At 43.7% G+C, this 15,000-nt stretch overlaps 6 non-coding genes across 6 annotated transcripts; 1 reads left to right on the plus strand and 5 right to left on the minus strand.

The window, feature by feature from the left end:
* Nucleotides 1-1,974: 1,974 nt before the first annotated feature.
* Trnas-uga (transfer RNA serine (anticodon UGA)) lies at nucleotides 1,975-2,056 on the minus strand. Its single transcript has one exon. It is a non-coding gene; the product is annotated as a tRNA-Ser (tRNA).
* A 2,777-nt stretch (nucleotides 2,057-4,833) lies between these two features.
* On the plus strand, nucleotides 4,834-4,915 carry Trnas-aga (transfer RNA serine (anticodon AGA)). The gene has a single exon. It is a non-coding gene; the product is annotated as a tRNA-Ser (tRNA).
* A 1,550-nt stretch (nucleotides 4,916-6,465) lies between these two features.
* Trnam-cau (transfer RNA methionine (anticodon CAU)) lies at nucleotides 6,466-6,537 on the minus strand. Its single transcript has one exon. It is a non-coding gene; the product is annotated as a tRNA-Met (tRNA).
* A 2,098-nt stretch (nucleotides 6,538-8,635) lies between these two features.
* Nucleotides 8,636-8,707, minus strand: Trnaq-cug (transfer RNA glutamine (anticodon CUG)). The gene has a single exon. It is a non-coding gene; the product is annotated as a tRNA-Gln (tRNA).
* Nucleotides 8,708-10,357: 1,650 nt separating this feature from the next.
* Trnad-guc (transfer RNA aspartic acid (anticodon GUC)) lies at nucleotides 10,358-10,429 on the minus strand. The gene has a single exon. It is a non-coding gene; the product is annotated as a tRNA-Asp (tRNA).
* Nucleotides 10,430-12,167: 1,738 nt separating this feature from the next.
* On the minus strand, nucleotides 12,168-12,249 carry Trnas-aga (transfer RNA serine (anticodon AGA)). The gene has a single exon. It is a non-coding gene; the product is annotated as a tRNA-Ser (tRNA).
* Between the last annotated feature and the right edge of the window lie 2,751 nt (nucleotides 12,250-15,000).

The following is a 15,000-nucleotide window of genomic DNA, read 5'->3' on the forward strand; positions in this document are numbered from 1 at the left end:
CCAAGCTCCACCAAACCCCTAGCTGCACAGAGCCTCCCACCCGAGGACAAGGCTAGAGAACCAGGTCTGAACAGCAGTGAGCAAGGGTGCTGCTCTACAGGCTGAGAGGAAAAGACCAGGACAGCGTTCCTCACAAAGGACCTCAGAGCCCAGTTAAATGGATATCAATTTCTGAACGTCCTAGGGCCTCAGACGTCGCTTTGTCTCTGGATGCCTTCACGTCTACGGCCCTTCTGGCCTGTGAAATTCGTTATATTGAACAGAGCTGCAAAGTATGGAAAGTCCTTGAAATGGTAGTCTACAGCTGCTGGGCAATACCGCCCCAGGGGAGACATAGTCTACTTACCGCAGCATGGGTGATAGCTCCCGAAAGCTGGGGACCGGGGGACCTGGGGCTAGCTGTGTGACCTGGAAGTCATCAAACTAGACGCTCTGCAGGCCGTGCAAGTGACTTGAACCTCTTTTTAGGCAGCTCAGCTGATGTCTGCTGCTTTGGGGTAGCTTGGCTGGTCCAGCCTGCCTGGTCCATTTTCTTGAGGCAGCTAGGCTGTCTGAGCCTCTTCTAGGCAAGTCTGCTCACCTAAGAGAATCTCTCAGCAGGCCTTGCTGCTTATAAATACGCTAGAGGAGGGCCGGGCCTAGCATATCTGGTCAGTTCTGGGGACTTCCTAAAGTCTTTGAGCTAAGAAGCTTCTCTGCAGGATGGAACGTCTCACCTACCTCTAGGGACTATCCTGTGTCTTGAGTTCTTGCCTCTGAGAAGTTCTCTGAGGAAACTGCCATACAACACTGGCAAGAGCTTGAAAAATGAGATTTGCTATTCAGCATTTGATGTGCCTAATAAATCTAACTCAGAATCCTCTAATAACAAGATACCTTGGGAGTGCCCTCCTTGGAACTGTAAAATCTGGGTTTATAACCCTATCCAGAAAGCCTCAGTCTACTGTTTCATTGTGTGGCATTGAGCAGCTTATCTAGAATGGAGAAAATAGGCATGGTGGTACAGGCCTATAATCCTAGCTCCTGTGAGAGGAGGCAGAAGGCTTTCAGTGAGTTTCAGGGCAATCTGGGCTACAGACTGAGCTCAAGGCTAGCTTAGCAATTGCCTAGCATGCTCAAAGCTCTAGGTTCAATCCTTAATGCTATTATAGAATTAATAAGCTTTCTCAGTGATCAATCACTCCAGCATGAAGAGATTAATTGTGCACAACTAGTTTTGGCTAATCCAGAAAGGGATTACATGGAAATCTCTGTCAGCTTATATGCTTTTACAGCCCCAAGTTCCACTTTGGGTGATTTGACATGTTTCACAAAGACAAAAGAAATTCTAAGGTTTGTTTGGACAAATGGGGAGATTTACAGTATAGACGTGCAGGGCCACTTTTCCCAGGCTGTTGCTAACCAGTGTCATCCTGTCTGCCTGGTGAAATTCTGCTGTTAAGAGAACCAACCGGGAGGGCTCCTTTAGCTAAATTCTTTTGCTTTGCGCCTTTCCTGGAACTCACTCTATAGTCCAGGCTGGGCTCGAACTCAGAGAGATCCGCCTGCCCCTGCCTCCCAAGTGCTGGGATTAAAGGCCACCACTGCTAAATTCGACTTTGTGTAATTTAATATTTTTAAAAGCAAGTTTAGTAGATTCTATAACATCAATTTATGTTTTCAGCTGTTCTTTTATCAGTACCAGGAAAATCTGCAACTCGGATTTTCGAACACTTTTAAAGTGTAGCTGGAGTGGCTTCAGCCTTTCAAGTGCTGGAATTATTGATGGCCACGACTCCTCTGAACATGCACTGCTGCTACTCAGATCGTTCGAGGTTACAGTACAGGGGTTCACTTCACATAGCATGCCATACTGGAATACTTTTTGCTGTGGTGGGCCAAAGAATTGAACCAAGTAAACGGTATAATTTTCAAGTACATGCAGCTAGCTGACTATTACTGATTGCAGTTCTTTCAACTGGTTCTTGGTAAAACCGTAGTCGGCAGGATTCGAACCTGCGCGGGGAGACCCCAATGGATTTCAAGTCCATCGCCTTAACCACTCGGCCACGACTACCTGGTCCTTACAACTTCCGAAGTGCTAATATAAACTAATGAATAGGTGAAGTTTTCACAGAAATCTAGGGATAAAGAATCTCCTAGCGTACACCGACAAACAAAAAAACACAGACACTACTGCGAGAGAGGCAACCCAGAGGCGACCCCTCGCTACTGACTCATTCTCTGGAATTCCGCGGAAAGGGGTCTGCAGTTCAAAATAGCCTTAAGCAAGAAGTGCCAACGCAAGCAGCAACGAGAATGAGGAAAATGAGAAAACACGGGTCATTTTAGAGTTAAAATCTAAACCTACAAACCCCGTTGCCCTTACACTGCAGAGGGAATGGGGTGCTGGCAAGAGGGGGCGACTTGTGTTCTCAGATTTTAGATCTCAGATCTCACTGTAGCTAAGACTCCGTCCCCACATCCCAGAGCCCCGTAGAGGAAGCGACTCCGAATAGAATTTCCAAGGATTTTGACTTGGTGAGCGCACTTCTCTGTCTTGCCTAAGAAAAGCACAAGTGATTATAAAGACACGCAAACTTCAACAAATCAAATGAAATTAACATAGCTGATTTCTTATGTCGGAGATTTGGGCGGTTGTTAGAGTGGGATCATGAAAGGAACTGGCATAATTTATGTTACCTCTCTTCACGTGCATGCCAGGAACTCTGTATCGTGTGCTTCACCTCGAAGCATATGTATTCCAGAGAACTTATCCAAGATATAAATATAGATGATATAGATAATAGACTTGGATACGTGACCTCCTTGAGCCACAGGGAAGCTCTTTCGACTTGTTTCCCTCTGTCTTTGTTCCTGTGTTGATTTTGAAATAGAGCCGCTATCGCAATCTGGCCTGGAATCTGCTATGGAGGAGAGGACGCCCTTCAACGGTATGCCAGTGTCTTCGGAGGCCAGGAAAGGTCGTGGGATGAGTTGCGGCTGAGGTTTATTGGCTGGTGGGAACCACGTGCTTGAATACTGGAAACCAATATCAGATCCTCTACAAGAGCAGCTAACCATTAAGCCATCTCTCCAACCTTTTTAATTGGGATTAGTTTAAAGACTGGTTTGGGGGGAGAGGGGAGATGGAGATAGAAGACATAGAAGTTCTATGAGCTCTCTAAGTGTGTGCGTGTGCAGGTCTGTGTTGAGTGTGTGTGTGGTCCCAGTGCATGCCTGTGAGTGTGATTGTGGTGTGGTACAAGGGGTTGAATCCAGGGCCATAGTAGGTAAATGCTCTGTCACTGAGCCCAAACATCACATTTTTAAGGTTTGGAGAGCTGTGTTTCCTGAGGTCAACTTCATAATTAGTCTTGCGTGTATATGCAGAAAAAGGAAGTTTAAAAATATAGGGTATATTCTTAAACCAAAGGGTCGTCAGTTCTCTAGTTATACAACAATAAAACACACACAGGAAATGTTCTAAATCTAGGTGCTGGGGATATAGTTCATTGGCAGATCACACCTAGCATATGTGAGGCCCTGAATGGGATCCTTGTATTACATAGGCATGCACACACATATTTTGAAGGTATTTATTCAGACATCAAATGGTGCACTCTCTCTATTGATATGGTGACATTCCCAGCCATCAGTGTGTTGTACAGTTGACTTAGCTATGTACATGCAAACCAACATTAGTTGATCTTGAGTTACATCCAATTTTCAGAAGAAATACAAGAAGCTTTTTGATTGAAATCTAATGAAAACTGAACACTACTTTAAAAGACACTTTTGGTAGTTCCAATTAATTGTTACAGAACAAACTCAGGCTAATTTTTTCTGTTTTCTCAGCTACCTGTAACTTAATAAGCATTTGTTGTTCACAGACTGCATGGTGCATCTTTTGCAAGCAGGTAGGGGACACAACCAATTAAAATCTTGACTTGCTATTTGATATTTCCCTGAAGCATATTCCATATCTGCAAATGACTGGGATTATAAAAAGCAAAAATCTGGTTCAAGGGGAAGTGGAGATCTGGCTTGTGACTAACATTGTATGACAAAGACTTGCTTTACCAGTTTAAAGACTTGCTTATCAGTTTAGCTTCACAAGTGTTTGAGGGAAATGTGCAACTATCCATGTTTAACCATAAGGCAACCAGGAACATCGCTGAAGGTACAGACAGCATCCAAGGGCAAATCGCAGTCCATATCATTGAAGAAAGCTAATTCCCAAGTACCATGTGAACATGATCCTTCTCCCTGCCTCTTTCTCCTCAAGTGAGACTTAAGGATTAAGTGATGCCATGTGTATAAATGAAGTTATTTTGCAAAATCCAAAGTAAATTTAGTAGCCAGCATTATTTTTGTTAAAGTGAATCCCACTGTCCACCTCGTCTCAGCAATGCAGACTTGCATTTCACTTATTTTTATTAGTTTCAGAACTTTGATCTCATGGATTTTCAAAACTTACTTAGAATGCTAAAAATGGACAGTTATTAAGGTTTTTTTTAATTGTTCCCGTAATTCACAATCCCACAGAAAATTTAGATCATGTCCCAGTTGTTGGATGTACCTCAGGGATTCCTACTGTAGAAAAAAGGAAAGCTAGTCTCTGAAAATATCTTTCACCGGAGCATCTTCTCAGTTCTGAAGATGAAGGACTGCATGTCAGTCTGTCACCAAATCATTATTTCTGTCTGAGAGATCTCAAGCAGTTAAAATAAGATAAATTATATATATTATATATAGAAAGATAATAAATACATGACTACTAGAAAAGTTCAACTTTTTAGAAGACTAAAGCTCAGCCAGGTTCCTTATTCTAACAAGCCAGTTTATCTCCATGTAGTCGTGGCCGAGTGGTTAAGGCGATGGACTAGAAATCCATTGGGGTCTCCCCGCGCAGGTTCGAATCCTGCCGACTACGATTTCTTCTTAAAGAGTTGTAAGTAAAACTTGGGATGCTGTTAATAAAAATATCTCTGCGTGCTTTATATCTCTGGATTCTTTCACAACATCAAACCGCTCGAAAGGATTATAAAGCTTTGAAAATCATTAGAACATAGGCCAGGAAAGGTTTTCTTTTTTCCTATGAAGAGTCTAGACATTCGTCATGTTTTCCTGTTGATGATGATGTCTGTCGTTTTTATTTTTATTTTGTTTTGAGACAGGTCGTCATGCTCTCAGGTTGGCTTCAACTCACTGTGAGGTCTTGAATGCTTGATCCTCCACCTCTGTGTCCCAAATGCTGGGATTATCAGCGTTAGGTACTGTTGTTAATATTTTGTTGTTGTTTCTGTTTTTATCTTGGGCTAATTGTTTTCTTTCTTTTTCCTTTCTTTCTTCCTTCCTTCCTTCCTTTCTTTTTCTTTCTTTCTTTCTTTCTTTCTTTCTTTCTTTCTTTCTTTCTTTCTTTCTTTCTTTCTTTCTTTCTTTTATAAAAAGCAAAAATCTGGTTCAAGGGCAAGTGGAGATCTGGCTTGTAACTAACATTGTATGACAAAGACTTGCTTTACCAGTTTAAAGTTTAGCTTTAGACTGACAGAGAAGATTTCAAGTTCAAGGTTTGTCTGGACTACAGAGTGAGTTGAAGTTAACCATAGGCAATTCAGTGAGTTTTGTATCAAGATAAAAGTAAAACCAGGGCTGGGAATATAGTTCAATGGCAGAGCATTTGCTCAGCAAGCACAAGGCTTTAGGTTCTATCTCCAAGCCCACAAAACACAGTGGTTACTCGTAAAATTAGAAGTGTTGACAAAGACTGAAGGTCATCAGAGGACCTGTAGATACATTTTCGTGAGGTCATTTCAGATTGGGAAGGCATTCTCAAGTCTTGAGTTCCCTCCTGGGAACAGGAGTCAGAGCTATTTTCACAGATTGTTTCAGTGTGGAAGAATCTGTCTTCCTCTACTTCACATGGACCATCCAAGTCCCTTACACTTCTTCCCCCTCCTCCCACATTCCCATCCAGTTGTCCCTGCATCCCTCTCTTCTGCGCAGCTCCTTCATTCTTCTCCCTTCCCTGCACACGGCCTCCCATCCTTCCCCGTCTCCCCATCGTTTGGTTTCTGTCTTCTCTCTTCCTCCCCTGTAATTTCCCACTGAACCCCTTTCTCCTCCTCTTCTCTCCCTCTAAGAGGCAAGGTAGAATCTCATTACCAAGTCTATACCCTGTTCACACATGGAGACCTGTATGATCAAGGTCATGTTCTAGAAGTGCTTTCTCTCCACGTGTTGTCTTGCACTAACACAGAGAAACCCTGTCTCGAGGGGGGGGGGGGGGGGAACAACTAGAACTAGGAGACCAAGGCAGGATGGCAGGATTGCCTCGTGGTCAAAGCTAGCCCGGATTGCAGTGCATGGCTTCCTCAAAACAAACACCACCACCAAAAGACAGCAAGTCAGCACTTGATGAAGCAAGGTGTTTTAAAGAAACCTGAGAAAGGGATGCAGTTCTCGTTGGAAGTAAAACGTTTGTAGCAGAGGATGGTTTCGATCCATCGACCTCTGGGTTATGGGCCCAGCACGCTTCCGCTGCGCCACTCTGCTGTTGAGTACAAATGCATTGCAGGTAGCATATAGTTTCATCAAGTTTAGGTTTAATTCGGTTATTTATTCTCTGGCCTTAGTACTCTCTTTCCCACCATCTTCACATTTCTTAAATTTAAACTTTGTAGATCCAGATCTGACTGACATTGCCAAATGGACTCTCCTGGGTCGGAAATCAAGAGCTCAAAGCCTGGATCAAGAATGACTTCCCTGGGTTTGGACTTTCTCCGAGTCGTTACCAGCATTCGTTTTTTTGCCGGCGAATGTCAGCTCTCGAGAGAAAGAATCCTACCAAGCTTTCCAAATTTTTAAACAGTAGCGTCCTTACCACGAAAGTCGCCTCTTCTGGACTGTCTCCTGCAAACCACATTTCTCTCCGTCTTCCAGGCGCCCATTCCCATCAACTGGACAAATTACTACATGTACAAGCTTCAGCTGAGCTTGCGGCTGGGGCCTGCCTGAAATCTAAGCACTCTGAGGCTGAGGGAGGAGGACGGTCTTGAGTCCCAAGCCAGAGAAGCCTACTAAGTAAGACCCTGATATAAGAAAACAAACAAACAAATAAATATTTAAATAAATACACAATGAATAATGAGATTTATGTCACCATTAAATGTTTTAAATTACATTTTAAAATTCCTAACATATAAAAGAAAATAATGTCTATACTAGTGATTTAATTATTTATTTACTTTTGCTATTCTGGAAATTTGAGTCTCAGTTTTTCGGTCATATGGAAGCAGAAAGCGTTGACTAGTAGAATTTACATCTGACACTTCCTTCTTTACGTCATAAGCAGGTTAGGTAGGGTTCTAGATTCCCTGAGCTGCTTCCACGGAGGGACTCAATCCCAGCACCATAAATAGTAAATTTGGTAAAGAAGAGTCATAGGGTGAGGGTTTTGTATTGGTCCCCTTCCTTCCTTCCTTCCTTCCTTCCTTCCTTCCTTCCTTCCTTCCTTCCTTCCTTCCTTCCTTCCTTCCTTCCTTCCTTCCTTTCCTTTCCTCTTCTCTCTCTCTCTCTCTCTCTCTCTCTCTCTCTCTCTCTCTCTCTCTCTCTCTCTCTCTCTCTCTCTGTCTCTCTCTCTCTCTCTGTCTCTCTCTCTCTTTCTTTCTTTCTTTCTTTCTCCTCCCCCCCCCCCCAGAATTTTTCCAAACTTCAGAATGTTTTGAGTCTAGTTAGGTATGATTTTGTAAAGTCACAGGCCCTAATGGATTACTAGTCCATCATTTTAATTACTCGCTACACAGGTCACTTTTGTGTTTAAATAAAATAGCTGTCGTTAAATGTAGATTGCGTTTTGAGGTTTAACCAGAAGCTAGAATGTTTCCAGCGGCATTTTCTACTTCTTGTTCTTTAGTTGACTATGGTGCTAATGCCCGAAACCAGCAGCTGCCTTGTATCCTCCTTGCCTTGGATGATCTGCTAAAATGAAACCAGCTAGCCAAGAGTGGTGGCCCAAGTATGCTGTCTCACACTGTCTCTTAGGATGGGGCCAGCCAATGGGTTCATCAGAAGATGAATGGACAAAGGAAATATGGTGCAGAAACACTATGAAGTTTAATTTCTATAATAAATAAATATGAAATCATGCCTATTGCAGGGAAATGTATGAAACTGCAGATATTTTAAATGAAATAAGCCAAACTCAGAATGACAAAACAAAAACAATTTTGTTAAGTATGCACACATATTTGTATAAATATATGTGTGTGTTATGTCATCAAAGTAGAAAGGCGGACCATCAGAGAAAGTAGAGATCTTGGAGGGTGGGTAACAGAATACGTGACATGGAAGAAGCAGTATTTGGGGTGTGTGAGGTAAGCGGAAGGCAGGAGGGATGAGGAAGAGGGATGAATAAGAACAAAGTAGAATGATATCTCTATAAAAAAAACGATATAATGAAACTGATTATTTCGAATGCTAACTTCAAAAATTAACGAGGACCTCTAATTGTGTATGTGCGTGGGGGGAGAACACGTAGAAGTACTAGGAACCAGAGGGTAGGAGAAATAGTCTGTTGTTGTGAATATATAAGGATTTAGAACTAGGATTATTTTGTGGATTTAAAGACTGCTCTACAAAGGAAAAATAAACTAGGTTCCACCGAGATTTGAACTCGGATCGCTGGATTCAGAGTCCAGAGTGCTAACCATTACACCATGGAACCCCATGCCCATAGTCTCTGGACTGCTAACTGATGAGGTATAGTTCCATTGCAGAATTCGGATGGCTACAGTAGAAAGAACTTAAATTTTCATTTTAGGTTTTGCTATCCTTCGCTGAGGCACACCTTCCTTCTCAGTTGTGCTCGGGGCTTTTCCTGCAAAGTGGAAGCAAAAATCTCTCTAGGCAGGTAAAGTTGACCTGAGTCCCCAGTCTCCAACGACCTCGGCCTTGGTCCATGATCTGAGGACCCAGCAGGGCACGGATGGCTTCACCCTCGAATCTGAGGCTGCGCAGTAGCCTTTGAGGACTCCGGAGCATTTGTCTTGTCCCCAGTTTAAGGGACGATTGTGGAAGTTTACTTCCATCGTGTTCAATTTACTTCTTAGGGGGTTGAGAGGTTCCAGGTCCTGGGAAGGCTCTACCTCTTGGCAAGCTAAGAGTAAAACACATGACGAGTTCCACTATGTAGGGTGTGGTGGCGCAGGCCTGTAATCTTGCTTGCAGGAGAATTGTTGCTAGTTCAAGATCAACAAGGACTAGAGAAAGTTTGAGTGTAAGTTTGTGTGTCTATATCTCGCTGAGAAAGCTTGGACTTTCTCTTCTGGTATTTTAACTTTTAATTTTCATGTTCTACAAGGACTAAGGGAGCCTCCTATCATATTTGTTTGGATATTCTCTTTTGGAAATCCCCATTGAAATATTTTGCCTCTTTTCCTTTTCCATGGTCATCCTGTTCTCTTACCAATGTACGTACTCATATCTCCATGCCCGCCTGTCGATCTCTGCATCTATGTTCGGGATGCAAGTTTTGTTCGGCATATGCAGTGCAATCAATTCTCTGGCTCTTCTACACTCACTTACTGTGTCTAACATTGAGAAAAACTACTAAGGACGATGAAGCATTGGTATCATATTTGCCTGAACGTAGTGACTTTTTTTTTTTTTTCCTGCTTTGGAAATTGTTGTATACACAAAGTCTCCATGGAGTCGTATCCGGGTTGCCTTTCAGAGGAAATATGCTACTTTTCATCATTCCATGTGCATTTATCTGGGTTTGCTTTTGATGTGATTAATATACTTCTATGCTGATAGCCAGTTGAAACACTCATTGGAATTCCTAGTGCAAAGCAGAGCCACATTTTTTAAAATCAAGTGACTGCATGAGTAGATCCACTTAGGAAGTGTTTATTTTCCACTGATCTGTGAATTTCCCTAAGCAGGAGCCACACATTGCTCGCTGTGACTTTATGGTAGTCGTGTTCCACTCCAAAAGCTATTCTTTCTGTTCATTATGTTTTATGGGCATTTATACAAAAACAAAACAAACAAACAAACAAAAACAAAAACAAAAACAAAAAACAAAAACAAAAACCACACACACACACACACACAAAGTTCTGAAGTATTTGAGAACTTGACCGGGTAACCCAGACTGGTGCATGGAGCACACTTGCACCTCAGTGGGCTACACGGTTGTCTGTGGGTTTTGGCGACTTCAGCGAAGCTGGGCCACCAGTTTCTGTATTGTAGATTCTCTGTGCTTTGCAGAGAAAACCTACTTAGACCTAGATTCTGTTAGAGTAGCCGTGGCTTTAACATTGCAGGACTGACAATAGTTGTTCTACAGCTCTGTTAAAAGTGGAGCAGCAGCCTCCTTGTCGGGGAATCGAACCCCGGTCTCCCGCGTGACAGGCGGGGATACTCACCACTATACTAACAAGGAATGCGGTAAAAAAGGGTATCTGCTTACCTTAGATAAAGTATGACAACCCTATTTGTCAGTGTTCATGCCTTTAGGAAAGAATACACCAAAGCCAAGGATAAATTTCAAAACATCCCTATGATGTAGAATCCTAGCCTAGGGAACAGGCTGGATACGTTTGGTCAAGAATTCCATGCGGATGATTTTGTCCACGCCTTTTTTCCTCTGTAATTCCAGATATTGTAATTATCCTGAATTGTTGAAAAAAAAAAAAAGGTGTAACTGTGCAATTTGCCGTTAGAAGACTCTAATGAACCAGATTCTATCATCTTAACCACAATCATAAATTTTCAAACATTTTTATTGTTACATGATAGAGATGAAGGAGCGAAAATCATGTTCAAGGACTGTCTAATGTGCAGTCAGATTCTTTAGTGGCACGCGATTTTTTTAGGATAAAAGATGATTTGATTAGAAAACAAACAACAACCCCCGCCCCCAAGACTCAAAGACCTCCACGCCACCTGAACCAATAAAATGCAGTATGAGAAGCCTGGCATGGTGCTCATACCTGTAAACGCCAGCACTCCTGAAGCTGAGGCAGGAGGATTATGTGGAGTACAAGGCCAGCCTGGGCTGCACAGTGAGACTCTGTCTCAAAAAACTGTAATAGAGGCTAGAGAGATGGCTCAGTGGTTAAAAGCTCACAACAGTCTTTTTTTCGGCCTCTTAAGTGTTGTAACTAAACAATACCTGCTTTTAAAGATTTTATTTTTAATTATGTTTATGCATGGGTGTGCCAGGGAGGAGGTGGGCACATGAGCACAATCGCCCACAATGTTCAGAATAGGACATTGGATTCCCAAGGAATGGAGTTACAGGGTGTTGTGAGCCGTCCGATGGGAGTTCTGGAAACTGAATCCAGGTCCTCTCTCCAGCCCTTAATATTTGCTTTAAAAAAATGTTGCTGAGCATGGGGGCACATATCTTTAACCCCAGCTCTTGGGAGGCAAAGGGAGGCGGATCTCTGTGAGTGCCAGCCAGTCTGCATAGCATTTCGGCCATCTGGTTTTGTTTTTGTTTTTGTTTTTGTTTTTGTTTTTGTTTTTGTTTTTAACCCAACCAGGTACTATGTTTTTTAATATGTTAGTATGTCTTCCCCTATAACTGGGGAAGAAGAGTCCGAGTCCCAGATGAGGTGTCGGATACACTTCTTGTACTTTCGGAAGCAGCGTCGGCGGGAGGCTCTTTTCTCAGCTCTGCTGGCTGATTTGGTTAGACAGCTTTGGCTTCTTCCATGCTTAGACGAGACTTACAAGCAGGACGTCTTAGGGCGGAGCCATTGCAAGCATGGCATTGAGGGGAAGCATCGCACGGGACTTTAGTTTTCTGAACTATCTTTGTGACCTCTCAAAGTAGGTAGAGTGGCCGCTTTCCCTCTCCTTTCTTCTCTTTCCTTTCCTTCTGCTGCTGGGATTGAACCTAAGGACTCGCTTTTACCGGGTTTCCTGAAGATGGGATTTCAAAGGCTGGAAAGGAGACGCTTCCCTCAGAGAAAAGATGGTCTGTCTGGTTTTAGGCAAAACAAAACATCAACAACAAACTGGACAAAAATGTCTCCACACTGGCAATCCAAGAACTACCCACTAAATTTGCCCTGCATCTTGCATCGTAGACACACGTCAGGAGGAAACTAGCTTGGCAATTGAAATACACTTTCAAACCTTAAACCGCACAGGAGGGAGCCAAAGAAAACACCCGTAGTCGGCAGGATTCGAACCTGCGCGGGGAGACCCCAATGGATTTCTAGTCCATCGCCTTAACCACTCGGCCACGACTACGAACAACGACAGACGGCTGGTTGATAGAAATTCGTGGCAGGTGATTTGTTAACACCTGGCGTCCTCGTAGTAAATAGTGGGGCAGCGTCTTCTGCTGCCGGTCCGAGTCCACGGCCTGTGGAAGCCGTGAGGACAATTGCTTCCGTGGGTTTCTGTTCCAGACAAAGGGCGAGGAAAGGCATGGAAAACCGCCTCGTTTTCGTGCTGCTCTTACGCTTTAGTTTGACGTTTTAGTCAGATGCAGGTGTGTTTCTCCGCAGCCCACCTCCGGCACCTCTAGGAGTTCATTCCACCAGCCGACCCACCCCCATCCCACACTCCTCGTTTAACCAACTCCGCCCTTTTTAAAAAGATTGAATCTTACTCTGTAGCCCAGGATGGCCTTGGACTCACGATGATTACAGTAACGAAGGAGCAACGAAACTAATTGTGTGGCCTGGGGGGTCACCATAACATGAGGAACTGTATTAAAGGGTGGGAACATGAGGAAGGTTGGGAACCACTGGGCTAAGACCAGCAACGCCCGCGGGGCCCGTAGGGCTGGCAGTGCCGGCCTGGGCTGATAGCCAACAGTCAACGTTAACAGATGACAAAGCAAGAGAAAGATAAAGCACGGCTGCTTTCCTAAAGGAGCAGCAGGTGGACAGTCTCATCTCCCCGTTTTAGCTTTGGAGACCTGCGCAGAACATGTGGGGCCTGCATGGGCTCAACTTGTGATACTCCCAGAGAATGGACTAATCTTAATCGAAAGGACCTCAGTCTTTGTACAGTTTCTGCTGTGTCCTATAAAAAGCCCCTAGACAACTAGCTCAACTTTTTTTCCCCTCCCATTCTCTTGGGGGCTTGGCTTGCTTTCCAAAGCTCCTCTTTCTGCAGGAGGTCTTTTGTTGGTTGCTTGCTTTTGTTTTTGAAATGGTCTCATGATGTAGCTCTGGCTGGCCCCAAACTGCCTCCCCCCCTCCCCAATTCTAGGATTAAAGGCTTGCGCTACTGTGTCTAACTGCCAGAGACCTACTTCCGCAAGGGGGTTCAGGTCCCGTAGAGGATGTGTGGAGGCGCCAGGGAGATAGAGGAAGGAGACAGACACAAACTGAGGAGGTGGCTGCCAGCAGCCTTTGAGGAAAGATTACACCTTTTATACTGTATAGTTGCACACAGGATTAAACTGGAGACAAGAGGCTTGTGAGCTGGGGTGTGGCTTGAGATTAGGAGTTGAGCATTGACCTTGACAATAGGCACCAGTCATATGTTAATGGAAGGGCCACAAATTCCTCTAGTTAGAGATAAGAATGACTGCCTTATCCAGCAGGAGCTTTCCTCAAGCCCACTAGGGTATGGAGATCTCTATCCAAATGCCTGACCTTGGGAAAAGAACTTCTAGGGAGCAAACAATATAGCATTTCTTGTCTTACTGCATGGGCCTGTTCCCCTCATAAGGCTCCCCAAAGGGAAGGTCCTGATGTCCTACTCTTTTCCCATTACACTGTACCATTCTGATTTCTCTGTGTTTATTAACTGAACTCTTGCCTTTAATGGCCTCAGGCTCTGGATCTGAATTGTAGGCCTTTCATCCTTGGGATTGAGGGAACCCTACCCAAGTTCCCCCTAAGGCCCAGAGAGCTGAGGAAAGGGACATCTTAAAATAGCCAGAACCGAGTCAGTTCCCCATTCCCAGACAGGGTGAAGTCAGAAGTTTTAAAAGTACAAAATCAGACTGTCTGGTGGTAACTAACCATGAGATGCCCCCCCCTCCCCCGAGATAACATGACCAGATTTTGGAGATGGGCTGTAAAACTCCTGACAGAGCAAAAAATAAGATAAAGTCCAAGCTAAGGAAAACTGGACCAATCAAGGATGGACCCGAATTAACCCCCTCCTCTCTGAAGAATTTTGTGGTTTTTGCCTTCAAAAGCTATCTTCCCTAAGAAAGAGGAACTTTCCTCCGTGCCTCGATTAGCCAGGCACTACAGACGAGGGCTCTCTGCTAGCTTGTCTTGTGTTGAGAAGTAAACCTTGCTATTGCATTCTGGATATCTCTGGTCTCCATTGGTCTCTTTGGGGGTCCTAATCTGGGCAGAACAGGGATCAGGTGTGTCCAGTTTTCCTGTATCTAGTTTTCCTGTTCTTAGTGTAATTAGGAGGGCACAATGGAATTCCTGGTAACATAGTGGTGGGGATTTTTCTTCCCAAAGAATTAGTTTGTTTAGAGAGACTACCATTGTTCACATTTTTATCCTTTACCAAAGCCCACACAAAATTTCCCAAAGGGAAAGGCATTAATAGTGAGAATCATTAAAAATGAAGGTAAAGGTGCTGGAGAAGCGTGGTCTGCCGTGTTGAAATGCTGGAACTTTGTCAAGCAGCAATGGTTGCCATATGGTTCACACCACCTGTCCCTGCAATAAGGCTTTAATCTTCGTCTTTTCAGTTTTCTTTCTATGATAAACCCTTTTAAGCTCACCCTTCCATCTTTGAGACAGAAGAACCCTGAGTGCAGCCACTGGCTAAGTCAAAGTTTTGTGTGACCCTGAGCATCCAGCACCCTTGAAATGAAAACCTTTGCTCTCAAGGACATTCCGTTTTCTCCCATCTGGTTATGGCATTTAAGGTGAACTATGTATGGGTGCTGCAGTCGTTAGTCATATCGTGTCTCATTTCTGTGACCTACAGTCTTGACAAACACTTAACATTTTAGTGAACTTTCTAAAGTAGCACAGGTCACAATAAACACCTTGAGACTGACAAGTTTGA

The sequence above is a fragment of the Peromyscus maniculatus genome, chromosome 5 (genome assembly GCF_049852395.1).
Source record: "Peromyscus maniculatus bairdii isolate BWxNUB_F1_BW_parent chromosome 5, HU_Pman_BW_mat_3.1, whole genome shotgun sequence".
NCBI lineage: Eukaryota > Metazoa > Chordata > Mammalia > Rodentia > Cricetidae > Peromyscus > Peromyscus maniculatus.